At 40.7% G+C, this 14488-nt stretch overlaps 1 protein-coding gene and 1 long non-coding RNA gene across 7 annotated transcripts in view; one reads left to right on the forward strand and one right to left on the reverse strand.

Moving 5' to 3' along the window:
• Window positions 1–14488, reverse strand: part of IGF1R (insulin like growth factor 1 receptor) — a 309308-nt gene that overhangs the window by 105794 nt on the left and 189026 nt on the right. The gene's annotated exons all lie outside the window — the stretch shown is intronic.
• LOC140895068 (uncharacterized) overlaps window positions 8827–14488 on the forward strand; it is a 45863-nt gene continuing 40201 nt past the window's right edge. The window contains exons 1-3 of one of the 2 annotated variants that reach the window (XR_012154090.1): window positions 8827–8953; window positions 9415–9511; window positions 12014–12649. This is a non-coding gene — a long non-coding RNA (uncharacterized LOC140895068). Of the gene's footprint in view, window positions 8954–9414; window positions 9512–12013; window positions 12650–14488 lie in introns of those variants that run through there. The other variant, XR_013636447.1, reaches the window with a different exon arrangement.

Raw genomic sequence — 14488 nt, forward strand, 5'->3', positions numbered from 1 at the left:
ATAATGAGATAAAATATCATCACTTACACCAAGGACTAGCATTCCCATTCTGCTGCAGTAAGTAACAAAACTAGAATAACTATTTTTACCAGGTTTCCAAGGCCAATAGAAAGTCACCCTGAAACAGCGTGACAACTAGGTTGTGCTGTCATATTGGAATGAAATGGCAGTTCAGTGGAGAACACCACTGCAACACAAAATGGAAAACAAGGAGAGGAAGCTTGGCAAACATTTTTCTTTTTCTAAACCAGAGTCTGGCATTCTAGCCTGGGCATGAGAACTAAGGCAATTTCCACAAAAAGTCTACAATGTAAAGCAGTGCGTTTGCACTCCAGTTCAAACTATTTTATTTAGGAGTCAACAAGTTTAACATATCATTAGAACTGCAAGTTTTGGATGCTTAGGACAGAATCTAAATGCCCCTACCCAGTAACAGAAATTATGATCAGCAAAGTAACAAAGACGTTAAAACAAGAAATGCATTGTCTACACAAATCATGGACTAAGTTTCCATTTAGTAAACATAAAATCTTGCTTCAGATGCCTTATCCTGAAGTCACAAAACATATATATTGAATGTTTTAGAACTCCTTTCTAAAAAGGAAAAAATAAAATAAAAAGATGTAGAGCAACATAGGTGGATTTGGATACTAAGCCGAAGCAGCTGCTATCTTCAAAGTTCAACAGAGCATCCTAAAGCATTGCCTTTAAAACACAAGCTGTTAGAAGAGGTGTTGCTGTGAATTGGCATAAACCATCCCACTTGGTTTGTTTGTGTTTTACATGCACTCAGAACAAGTACTAGCAAGCAACAGAAAACCAGAACATGTTTTGCAAACAATTATAACATCCTGAAACAAAAGGCAAGGACTGAAGTCATCATTTGTTAATTGCCATCATGGTCATACTTGTTCTATACTGCTTGTAAATTCAATTCTCATCATGAAGATGCAAAATGGAAACACCCAGCTCATCTTCCCTTTCATCCTAGGATCAGGGTCATTGCTCCAAGTATACAGTCATACAGCAGATTTTCTATGTACACAGAAGCAGGATGTTTTACCATTTTTTTCCAGTGTGAGGGTGTATGTGTTTTGTTTTTATTTTATTTTATTTTTTTAAATTGTGTTTTACTTAACAACAAAGCTGCCAAGGTAACAAGCATCTCTCATGCGTCACGTGCTCGTAAGAAAAATTAGTCCTTTCCACCATTTACACAATAAAGTTACTGGCTTAATTCTGCTTTCCATCGTTTTGCACATGTCTGTATACAAGACAAACTTTTTAAAAGCTATTAAAGAAGTCACCTCCCATTCAGCAAGAAGAAAACCTAAAATTATCCCAGGGGGCTCGAGTGCTATTCACTTTGAGAGAACGAATAAAACATATTTGGAAGTATTTTCCCTTCTATCCAAATAATGGAGGAAGGAAATGTTAAAAAGTCTCTTTGATGAGTTGAGCATAGCAAGGTGTAGCATATCTTTTTAAAATTGTAATAGACTCGGGGGGGGGGGGGGAAGGAAGGGGGGCGGGAGGGACTCACGCACACTGTATAATATTTTTGAACTGTGCTGTAAAACTCCAAGCTTTGGGACTCTTTTCCAGACAAACTTTCCAATTTAACCTACATACTTCCAGGTTTTTGGTTTTTTTAAAGTAATATTTTGGTGAACATGTTTCACGTTTAGCAGAGGTAAGGGGTATCAAGAATGAGGGAAGAGGTGATATCCACCTTTCATCTAAACTACACAGAAAGATATCACCAAATTATGTAACCAGTAGTTACAATTAGCACAGGCTGCATGCAGGGTTTGTACATGGCTTTGTTTGCCCTAGAAATTACTAAACTTACAGGTTTCAGAGTAACAGCCGTGTTAGTCTGTATTCGCAAAAAGAAAAGGAGTACTTGTGGCACCTTAGAGACTAACCAATTTATTTGAGCATAAGCTCTCGTGAGCTACAGCTCACTTCACCTACAAACACCTGCACACCTGAAACATTGCCAAGAAATGCAAATCTCAGGCATTATCGTTTTAGTTCCCAACCATATTGCAGTAAACATTGTGACAATTCAAATCCCTCCCAATCTTGGTTCACATTCAGCCAACAGATTGCAGATGCCCTTGGTTACAGAGGGCAAGTTATTAAAGGCATACTTCTCAATCTATGCAGTGTTCTTCCTACTAAAATATTCAGCCTCTTCCATCCTCTGTCAACATATTCAGAGAATATATCAAGTATGCAAACTGTGATAATAAATATTTTCTACACTGTAAGAAATAAAGCTGATCCAAATTAAGTTAATGCAGTCCAAGCACTGTATCAGGGGTGGCCAATCTGCACCTAAGAAAGAGCCAGAATTTACCAATGTGCATTGCCAAAGAGCCACAGTAACACGGCAGCAGCCCCCCATCAGCTCTACCCCCCATCCCACCCGCAGCTCTATCCCCCATCCCTCCCCTTCACCAGCAGCACCGCCAATCAGCACCTAACCCTCCATCCCTGTGCCTCCCACCCGCCACGATCAGCTGTTTTGTAGTGTGCAGGAGGCTTGGAGGGGGAAGGAAGGAGGAGCAGCAAGGGCGTGGCAGACTCAGGGGAAAGGGCAGGGGCCTTGGGGGAAGGAGTGAAGTGGGGCTGGGGCAGCGCCAGGGGTTGAGCAGTGAGCACCCTGTAGCACACTGGAAACTTGGCGCCTGTAGATCCAGCCCCAGAGCTGGTGTCTATGCAAGGAGCTGCATATTAACCTCTGAAGAGCCGCATGTGGCTCCGGAGCCACAGGTCGGCCACCCCTGCACTACATATTCTTGGCTATTAAGGGTCTAGTGGTATTGTCCCACAGGAAGACATACAGATGAGAGAGTATCTGTCACCTTGGCCCGTAAATCCATCTGTCTGGAAAAACAGCTAGGTGACTTGTTTTTGGAAGCAAGTAGGTCTCGTCCAGGGGTGGGCAAATTTTTTGGCCCGAGGGCCACATTGGGGTGCAAAACTGTATGGAGGGCCGGGTAGGGACGGCTGTGCCATCCCAAACTGCCTGGCCCCTGCCCCCATCCACCCCCTCCTACTTCCCCCCCCCCCGACTGCTCCCCTCAGAACGCCCGACCCATCCAAACCCCCTACCCCCCGCTCCTTGTCCCCTGACCGTCCCCTCCCAGGACCCGCGCCCCAACCGCTCCCCCGGGACCCCACCCCCAATCCAAGCCCCCTGCTCCCTGTCCCCTGACTGCCCCCATCCCTATCCACACCCCTGCCCGGCCCCCGGGACTCCCATGCCTATCCAACCCCCCTGTTCCCTGTCCCCTGACTGCCCCCCACCCCCAGAACCTCCGCCCCATCCAACCATCCCCTGTCCTGACTGCTCCCCAGGACCCCCTGCCCCTTATCCAACCCTCCCACTCCCCACCCCCTTACCATGTCGCTCTCAGAGCAGCAGGAGCTGGCAGCCACGCCGCAGCGCTGCCTGGCAGGAGCAGCGGGCCAGAGCGCTGGTGGTGCAGCGAGGTGAGGCTGCAGGGGTGTGGGGACAGCAGGAGAGTGGCCGGGAGCTCAAGGGCTGGGCAGCACAGTCCCGTGGGCCGGATATGACCCATGGGCCATAGTTTGCTCACCTCTGGTCTAGTCTATATAGGCCTAGCTATGTCATGAGATCATGTAATACCACCACACAGGACAGGAAGCCTGTGGAGATTTTCACTATTAAAATCCCTTTTTTCCCTTCCAAGGCTCGTAGCAGGTAAGATGCTGCTTAGTGTAAAAAACCGAACCGTGAATTCCTGGATTGATAGAGGCCTTGTGTCCATATACCACACAGGTCACTCTATTAAGTAGAATCAGTTTAAAAACTATTAGTTAAAGCAGTACAAATACCTGGCCGGACAAATCGGTTTAAAAATCACACCTCTGCCTAAGTACAAGTGTGTGTGTAAACCAGGGCTGAACTTTGGTAGAAGAATAATGAAGGGAAAGGGATTGAATTCTTTGCATACCCTCTTTGCTAGTAGGGCCTCAAAAAACAAAAAAAGCCAGAAAAAAAGGAAATACTCCAAGTTCGTCCCCTCTTTGGAACGACAACACACCCCCAAAGCTATAAGCATTAAATTGGATAGGAATAAGATAGCTGATTTTGCCTCTAGTCAAATATAGCAAAGTATCATTTAAATTGCAAATTACATAGCAACAGATTTCTGCACAAAGTTCAAGGGCTTTCTTTTTAAGCAGTTTGTTTTTATAAATTAGAGACGACATTTCAGGGGAGATGGAGAAGAGCTGCTATTGTCAATACATATTCAGCTCAAATATCTCCCAGATTAGTTTGATGCATTTTGTCTACACACCAGAGAAAAAACTGGGTTGTTAAATGATGACCAAAAAACCCAAAAAGATGAAAAAAAACCACCCGACTTTTATGAGAAGGTCCCCAAAGAAGTAGGTTTCATTGGTGTCACGTTAGTGCAGGAGGATTAACTGTTCCAAAAGGATCTCAGAACTGGGAATTGTCTCACCTTTCTGCTTTCCACCCACCACGCACCCCACATCTTCCCTCCTGCACAAGGGGAACTTTTAATCCATTGACAGTTTTACTGTGAAGCTCTTTTAAAAAAAATCTTTTAAACCGATGTTTCCTCCTTCAAAACTTCTGTTCCTTTCTTTTCATTTTTAAGAACACGTTCTTGCTAGTATCAGCCTCTTGGCCCTGACTCCTCCAAATTAAACTTCACTGAAAGCTTAAAGATGGGAAAATATATACTTTGCATTTATACAGTGCCTTTTAATCAGCAGTTCTCAAAATGCTTTCTGAAGCATTAAATCCAAAGTGGGAATTTTTATGCCAATTTTGAAACGGGAAATTAAGGCAACAAGAGGATCAGTTATCCAAGGTTACTCTGAATCAGCGACAGAGCTGGGAATAGAAGAGCTCGATTGTCTTGATATCCAATCCCCTGTAATCATTACCTGAGACTCCTGCTTCCCCCAAAATACATTTGATATAAACTGAATGTTTTCGTGCTCCTCCTTCTTAAGAGCCAAATTACAGCCCATTGTATAGTATTACCAAATACTACTCGGGGGACCTGCGGGTCTGAACACTTACTCAGCTGGCAGTACATACATGACAAAAAGAGGGCAAAGCAAAAGCCAGATTTTTTTAAATGAGTTTTAAAAACTAGGCTGGTTTGGGTTGGGGATGTACGTTTGAGTGTGAAAGCTCATGCTCAAATAAATTGGTTAGTCTCTAAGGTGCCACAAGTACTCCTTTTCTGTTTGAGTGTCAGTGGTTCTTACCAGCAACTGCAGATGAACAGACTCATTAAGGCTTCAAGAATGTATAAAATCAATCCCCTGAAACCTAAAATCAACCAGATCCAATCTCAGGAAGGCAGCTGTGATAAAAAACACATTCCATTCAAATCCCATTGTGATGAAGATTATTCCAATTTTAAATGATCAAAACAGTTACTGTCTTTGATGCAGAACAAATACATCTTCATGACTGAAGGAAGTGATGAGGCTCACCTGACCAGATATAGCAGGCCCTGAACCAGTGACCTTACTGTGAAAAATCATGATAAATGTATGCGAGTCAGAGCTGGATTAATTTAATGTAAGAGTTAGCCTGGAAGGAGGACTATGAAATGCATCAGAGAAAAGGAAACAATTTAGTTCTATACACTGGAGAACTTTAGGCTTTTCATGATAAGGAAGTGCATATCTAATAGATTTCATCTTTCAACAAAGTCCTCAATAATGTATTTTGAAGAGCCAGAGACCCCTAAATCAATCACTCTCTCGCTCTCTCTCTTTTTTTTTTTTTTTTTAATTAAAGTAATTTGGCACATGAACCTTTGGCTACTGTCTAAAGACTGTACCGAAATTTGAAACACAATTTTGTTTCTTACCCTTTACTACAGATCCACACAGACTGACTATTGATCAAGCAAATGTCAACGCTTTAAAATTCTGTTGAATATTTAGAACTCAGTCACAGGCCGGTAATTATTTGTAAACAAAGAATAATGCCATTAATATCTTTCTTTATTAATGTTGAGAGAAACCTGTTCATCTGCCTTTTTGCTTCTTATATATTCGCCAGCATGAGCTAACTGTTTGTGATTGTTTCTTTTTTGGGGTGGAGAGGATTTAGTCAGTTTGGGACACACAGGATTTCCATTCTGTCTTGCTGGCCTTCATCCCCCAGCCCCCATCCATCCTCCAAAGTACATATTGCTCCCACTAGACAGTCATACTGTTTATTCATTTGCAGGCTTTTCTTTGGCGATCATCACAGTACCTGAGTCACTCTCAAACGTTGGTGAACTAATCTTCGGCTTTCCCAAGAGGTGGGGATGTAGTATCAACATTTCCCCGATGAGGTAACAGACACAAAGACGTAAAGTGACTTGCCCACGGCCACATAGCAGAGCTGTGACAGAACTGGGAACGGAACCTAGGTATCTGGAGGCTCAGTAGAAGGTCCTCTTCTCAAGACCATCCCTTTCTCCCAGGGGCCAGCAAAAAAAGGACAACATGGTTTAGAAAAAAGAAAAGGAGTACTTGTGGCACCTTAGAGACTAACAAATTTATTTGGTGCTTAGAGAACAAGCAGGTCACTGTGTTGTTCAGCAGTAAAATACTTCTGAGGCAGAGAAAATATTTTAAAAAGCACTAGATGCTCTTGGTACAATAGATAACAAAACATTCAAAAGGCTCAACACAAGAAAAACCTGGCACTGACCACTCAAGACTGAATTTCTTTTAAATGTAGCAATTCAAAATAGGATCCTCTGCCACCTAGCATGCTAAGATTCAGAAATCGCCTCCTCCGTCACTCCCCATTCTCCAGACCCTGCACTGGCTCCTCATTCCTCCCATCATATCAAATTCAAACTCACCCTCCTTTCCAGGTTTCAGAGTAGCAGCCGTGTTAGTCTGTATTCACAAAAAGAAAAGAAGTACTTGTGGCACCTTAAAGACTAACCAATTTAATTGAGCATAAGCTTTCGTGAGCTACAGCTCACTTCATCGGATGCATTTCCAGGATTCTCCTTTTCATACACTACACTCTGCCAGTTCTACCACCTCCCACATCCCTTAATTCTTGCCTCCCACAAGCACCCCCAGTCTTTTCCCACAGTCCCCTCCTGGCCTGGATTATCTCCCTCTGCAACTTCAAACCCTTCCTTGCCACAAGCCCTCAAAACAAAGATCTGCTAAATTATTCCCTATAAACCGGTGGGGGTGGGGGGGAAGAGAGAGATTAAAAGGAATTAACATGAGCATTACATCTTTGCGAGGAGTCCTGTAATCTCTCAGGATCCCACAGTCAGGAGCTGGGCTGGGAGCAGAGTTGCAGCTGGGGTTGGGAGCCAGGGCCACAGTCAGGGGCTGGAGCTGAGCTGGGACCATGTTTGGGGCTGGAGCCAGGGCTGCAGCAGATCTGGGGGCAGAGCGGGGCTGGGTGGCGCTTCTGCCCCGCCCCCCAGGGGCTGGCCTGGGCCCTACAGCGTATCCCCGAATGTTCCTCTGTGCCCCCCACAGGAGGGCACACTCCACAGTTTGGGGACCACTGCTTTGGCTGTACAATATAGTAGTGTCCATTGACATAGCAAGCTACTGGGGACAGGGGGTGGTTTTATTCTGTTTCGGCGAAGTGCCCAAAACAGTTTGGGTGATTCATTCATACCATTATATTTATCTATACACACACACACACACACACACACACACACAAATAATAAATAAGAACAGAGCATCATTAAATTATTATTAATAGTAGCAGTCTGGATAAACAGCATGAATGCAGAATTCAGACAAGCTCTCATCTGGCTTCTGTACATTTAGGTTGTGGTTAATTTGATAAAATAGCACTACTGACATTCAGCAACAGCTTCCAAAAAAACTACAAAACAGATTCCAATGCCTGAAGCTGCATTAAAGACAAAGGCTACAAGTGAAATTTATTTAGGAGAAAAGTATGATCTCATGACCAATGGTATGTCCTCACCGAGGAAGTACAGAATATGGGCTCTCAAAGATGGTAATGCATTCGAATTTTCAATGTCCGCATAAGTAAATCAACAGGCTCAACACAAGAGATATCTAGTAGTGATTAAACTTCAAACAAAATGCTTTTGAAATATAACAAAAGGTAAACAGAATGTTCCAATGAACAGCCTACCATCCAGTGTGCTAGACTTTCACTGATTATAGTGAGAGAAACCAAGCAGCGAACACTTTTTCTATCAAAAGTCAGTTCTCTTAAGAAGTCTATATTTGTTAAGTATGAAAAATTTACAGAACGACTCCTTTGAAATCCAGAGTATGTACACCATTCTATGTGCACCAAAAAATTCTCTAATATCACACTCAGGACTAACACTACTGACATGCTTCGTAGTTTATTTAATCCCAAACTGAAAATCAGATGCATTTTAGTCAGCTCTGTCTGCTTACACAAACTTCGGGATAGAGTCAACAACCCTTGTCTATTCCAGGCCAATTAACTTACTGGAGCACACACCCCAACCCTCCTCTTTTTCATAGTATGAACAAGACACTCGATGTATTTAAGTCTAGACCAAACGGAAAAGTTTCAATATGGAAACATAAAAAGTGATGCATTGTTCCAGTCACTGTTCACTCCTAAATGCTAACATCAACATCAACTGATGGCAACTGACAGAGGAGTTCCAAAGGGATAGTGTTGCTGCTTTTGTACTCCTGCGCACTGAGCATTGAAGGTCTGAGAGACCACATGACAGTTGTTTATGAGTCTGGAGTGAAGTCACATGATATGTCGTCCTCCTCCTCCCTCCACACACACACAGGCTCACTGCCTCACCAACACAAACAGCACTGACCTGCTTACCACACCAGGCAGAAGGAGACACACTGTCTTGGCACATCTTTCAGGGTGCCTTGAGAGGATTTTGAGGCACCGAACTCACACACGGTATCAGAACTTAATAGAAATCTCTTCTTTAAAACTCTGCACACATATTACATTCTATTAAACATGCATAATAATAATTTTAAAAGGAAGATCAGTATTGGGAATTTTAAAACATGACTATCAATTTGAGATTTAATTTGTTTACATCTAGAAAAATCAGTAAAATGCTTTTGCTTACACAAAGTCACTCGCTTAAGATAAAGCAGAGATGTAGCAGATATGTAAATTTTAAAAACATATACATGCAGTTTAACAAATTTGAAAAAAGACTCCTAACGTATCTCCAGCACTATTCCTTACGTATAGACTTCCCTTTATAAAAATCCATAAAGGGTGATTTCAAGCTATTTAATTGCATCACACGTCAATGCCTCTCCTTACATATGGAACCTCTTCTCTGAGCTGTAAAGCTGCTATTACTTATTGTAGCCTCACCCTTGTTGCTATGTTGCTTATATTAGATTGCGAGCTTTTGGGGACAGTAATGTGACTTTCTATGGACTTGCACAAATCCCAGCATGTGGTGGCACCACTTGGACACAACAACAAGGAGTACAGGTAAAGTGATTTTATTTCTTAACACACTGGTTCTTTAATGCTAACATTTCAGAGAAACAGACAAATTGTATAAAGGGTAGGGGTATGTCTACACTACAGAGACTATTCCGACACCTCGCCGTTCCTGTGCTTCCATAAATCAGGAGTGTAGATACAGTCTAAACTGACAGAAGGGGTTTTTACATCAGTGTAGGAATACAACCTCCTTAAATGAAGAGAGCTGTGTTGACAGAAGCATTCCTCCATCAAGGTAGCTGTGTCTACATGCGGGTCAGGTTGGCATAGCTAACTAAGTCAGAGGTGTAATTTTTTTCACATCCTTGACCCATGAAGATAAGCCAACATAATTTTCAAGTGTAGCCCAAACCTTAATAGGGTCAGTTTTAACCCACTGTTTTCACTTTGCTGTCAGTGAACTCTTATACCTACCTATTCGTAATATCATTGCTTTGTGTTTTTCTCTGAAAGCTATCCAGTTAGTGCCAGTGAAGGTTGTGTACTATGCCATTTTTATCATAATAAAAGCTCTCAGCATGGTGCGTATGTGCTACAACAAAGAATAAAAATGTCCTGTTTCTGTTACAGAAAAAGGAAAACATGCTGAATTAAACAAAGACAGATGTACAATTGTACATCATACACACTGAGGCAAGGGATTTTACCACAGGGGTACACACTTGATCTCATCCTTCCATTTTGTGTATTTAAGAAAGAAGGTGGTGTAATGGGTTTCTATTCAGAGTATTCTCAATGATAATCTGAGACACTCTTATTAAAAAACTATTCTGATCTGTAAAAATAATTAAATACCACACAGTATTGCTGTTTCTGGGGTCTGTTTTAATCAATATTCTACAAAACAACAAACTCCTAAAAGTATTCCATGCAAAGATAAATGTTTTCCATAAATTAAATGCTTTTAGACTTTCACCTTCATAATCCACTCAACACGTACTCTGTTCCAATTCCAAAAGGTTACACTCTAACCAACATTTTTGTCTCATATTCATAAAATTCTTGATAAGGGCATAGCAGCAAGCCCCATAAGCAACCTTGAACTGTCTCAAAACACAGGACTCAACCATAACAAAAGAATTCAGTTGTATTCTCTATATTTTAAACAATGCTATTGTTACAGGCATTTATCACAGTGCTTTCTTAATTCATCTGATTTTCTTGCTTTATTTATTGTCAACACTGATCTTAGAAGTCTAGACAGAACAAAAAGATCCATTAGTTTGCCTCTGACATCCACCACAGCACATTCCTGCTATATGTTTGGTAGAAGCAAGCCTTGGGGAGGAGACAAGGAGAAAACAGAAAAAAAGTGCAGATCTGCAGTCATCTAGATAAATGCTGCACTGGGCATAAGACTGGGTTCAGAAAAATAGCTGCTGGTTATTTGTGCTAACTCTGCCTGTGTTTTAACACAGCTGCTTAAGTTTAATGATATCTGAGAATTTTGTAGTTAGCAATGTGCTGTATATCATTAGTAAGTTTTCTAAACCATATACTAGCACACGTATTTAGGGCTTGTGAATGGATTTTGGGTGTGGATATTTTTTTTTAAATGTTTTTGTGTGTACATGCGTGCATTCAGAATATGAACAACAGAAAACTAATCTAAATCTCCTACTTTTATTGGCAGCAAGATCTCCATTTCCAGCAGCTCAACTAATGGGCCTAGCTACAGTAGTAGCTGGTGGAAGGAAGAAATTAAAAATTCACACAAAGGCATTTTCAAATGATAAAAATCACATAAAAATCAGAGCTGCAATAGAGATTCTAGTATAGATGTAAAAAATCTTCAGTCCTCAAAAGTCATGACCAGATTTTACCTTTGCTTTATTCCCTGCACTGAATGCTACCTTTCAATCAGACACCATCAAACCACCCTGTTCCTGGCCCTGTCATTTGTTATGAAGGACTCTGAACTACAAAGGTCTATTGTCCTGAGCTATGATTTTTTTTTCTTGTTACAGTCAGTGGATATCAAATAAATTCAGAGGGACATTATAACAAGTTGAGATCTGATCCTCTTTACAATTAATAGCTGTAAACATACCTATCTCCAAAACAAAGACTGATATTGATTGAAAAATCTCTCATTAATGATCTGAACAGCACATCCAGGAATCTGGGCATGCTAGCTAGACTAAGGAATGCAGATGCACAAGACACATTGCCCCACTGCTTCCCCCCCCCGCCCCGCCTCCTTTGTGCTAGAAAGCCAGAAGGGGACTGAGATGGAAGAGAAGTCAGTGCCTGAGAAGCCGGAATTTGTTTTCTTTAGGTTGGCTCAGCTCACCTACTGGGATTTGATGTCTAGTCTGGGCAGTTGGTAGTTCTTCCTTAATGACTGTGGTGATCACATGTAAAAAAAACTTAAGGATGCAGGTGACATTTTGGACCCTCCTTAAGAATGTCTCCATAGAATAAGGGAATATTTACATTTCTCAAACGAAAGCAGCCGTTTAATCTAACCTATTCTCTTAATTCCAGTTTCCAAAATCCCAATCTGTTCCCTACTAGATGGGAATCCTATTTGAAAGCACTGCCAAAGGATGCTATGCAGCACCACAGAAAAAGGAGCATGTTTCCAGAGTACAATGCCTTCAGCGGTCTGTAGGAAATGGCTGAAAAGAAAATCCAGGCACTACATAATAGAGTACGAAATTTGGCAGGGGAAAAATGGTTAGGTATATTGTCATACCAATGTTGAAAGAATGTACTAGAGAATACTCAACTTGGTTGAGGTGCAGAATTTTGGGTTAAAGAAAAGAGCAAGTTATAAAATATGTTTCCGTTTATTTGGAAACCTTCATTTTTTTAATGTAAACATCTCCATGGTATTTTGTGAATACAAACAGAACCATGCAAGGACATGAGAAGCAGGAGGTGAAACTCATTATAAAAGGCAAGTCTGTCTGTTTTATTTGTCCAAACTAAGTAAAATGCTGAAAAAAAAAAAGTGAAAAAACAAGCATGAATAATGAAAAATAAATTAAATAATAATACATTATTAAACTGGTAAAAATTTGTATTACAAGCAAGGATTACAAATATGTATTTTCAGTAGTGCCCATTTAATGTCTTTCTAAAGCAAAATTAAAGCCTGGATTTGGAACCAGGATATTTATCAGTTGTTTCATTCTCTTCTATATACTCTGCCCCTTTCCATGAACAGTATATCTTCTTCCACAATCAATATAAAGCTATCGCAAACTTACAAAACCCCCATCTGTATATGCACTGGACAACACATGACCACACTTATGGGCTCTTAAAAAAATAAATAAGGATAGTCTCAAAAAACAGAAGGAATGTCTGTTTCTCTCATTTAGTTCACAAAGCTTTGCAAAGACGACAAAAAATGTTGACCCTTATGGAAAGTTAGCACTGTGTGCAAAATTAAGAAGTAAATAAAAATACTAATTTCTACCCTATTCATTCTGCAACAACGTTCAGCTCTTATCTTGGCTACGCATTTTACCGCGTGACTTCAATTGTGGGTTTTTTTAAAAATATTGTTAAAAATCGCTTTTAAGAGGAGAGGTTAATCATTGTTGAGTCATCTTGCATACAATTTTCCACGCGTTTTTAAAAGAGCTTTTCAAAATGTACTACTAGAAGATAATCATTCCAAGGTGTAAACCATAACATATCTCTTTGGCCTGTTCTTTCTAAAGCATAGCCTGTTTTGCTTCTTGTTACTTCACATATTCAGAAACTTTTTATTGCCCTGGCTCAGAATCAAGCCAGTACAATTCATTTCTGACAGAAAAAGCATTTCAGAGTCACTAGTAAACTGGCAGCCTGCATTATTCAGGGTATCATTTTGCACTTTAATTCAGAAAATTAGCTAAGGACATCTGGTCCCAGAAATAAGTGTGTTTGTGACAAGGTAATATTTTTTTCCTCACACTCTTTCCAACCAGAACATTTTTTCTTGACGTGCAATTTTGCTGCATATCATTTAGATGAGATGTTATTCCAAAAGAAACAGGAGGCACAATAAAGGAGCCAGAGTGGACAAATGAGTTTGGGGAAAGCTAATAGGGGATATGGACAACAAATGACATTTTGGAGTATTCCCTCTTGCCCATCAAAAGACCAATCACACATTCATGGCTGGAATTTAGAAAGATCCCTATGTAAGTAGCTATATCTTATCAGCAATCACTTTTTCTGCCTTTCCACATTGGAACAGGATAGAATTATTTATACAAGGGATTTCAAATAACTGTGGCTTTCACGGCTTTTTTCCTTTAGCCAAAAATGTATCCTATCGTTTTGGAACAATGAAGTATTCTAAAAATCTAACAAAACAGCAACAAAGCTTTACTGAATTTGTTTAAGTAACATTTAAATAAAATGGGGGTAAATGAAGTCCAATTACTGAACAAGTAGGTGCCCTGAAACATTGCAAAAAGGATTAGCAATTCCAATTTATTATTTCTGTCTCAAATGATTTAAAATGACTAATAGCTAGGGTCAACAAAATGAATAAGTTTCACAACTAACTCATTTTTGTTCCTTTCCTAGGGGGTTTTAGTTCCGAAAGCCCTTGGTACATTATATGCACTTGCTTTTATCACAATACCCCCACTGGACTTTCAGTTTATTATCTAAACGTTTTGTCTTATTCCTGCTTCTTAGCTACCTGAATTTATCAGGGACACATTTGAAGAGCTATAGCCATCTACCTTTGCCAGTGGCCTGCTCAGGAGCTGCTAAGGGATCCACACTGATTGCTCCTAAATCGCTGCGCCATCAAGTCAACTCTGCAAATTTGCCAGGTACACCAGTCTCTGCCACTCATCAAATCAAAGTTAGATACATACAATGGCCAGAGAGGCCATTAGAAAAATACTGGTAGATTACATAGCCATGCCCTACAGCATTAATTACCAAACATTCAAATCACTGGCTTTTAATTAGGAAACTGACCTACTGTCAGTGACTCTTCACCCTGTC

Source organism: Lepidochelys kempii, chromosome 10 (assembly GCF_965140285.1).
Source record: "Lepidochelys kempii isolate rLepKem1 chromosome 10, rLepKem1.hap1, whole genome shotgun sequence".
Taxonomy (NCBI): Eukaryota; Metazoa; Chordata; order Testudines; family Cheloniidae; genus Lepidochelys; species Lepidochelys kempii.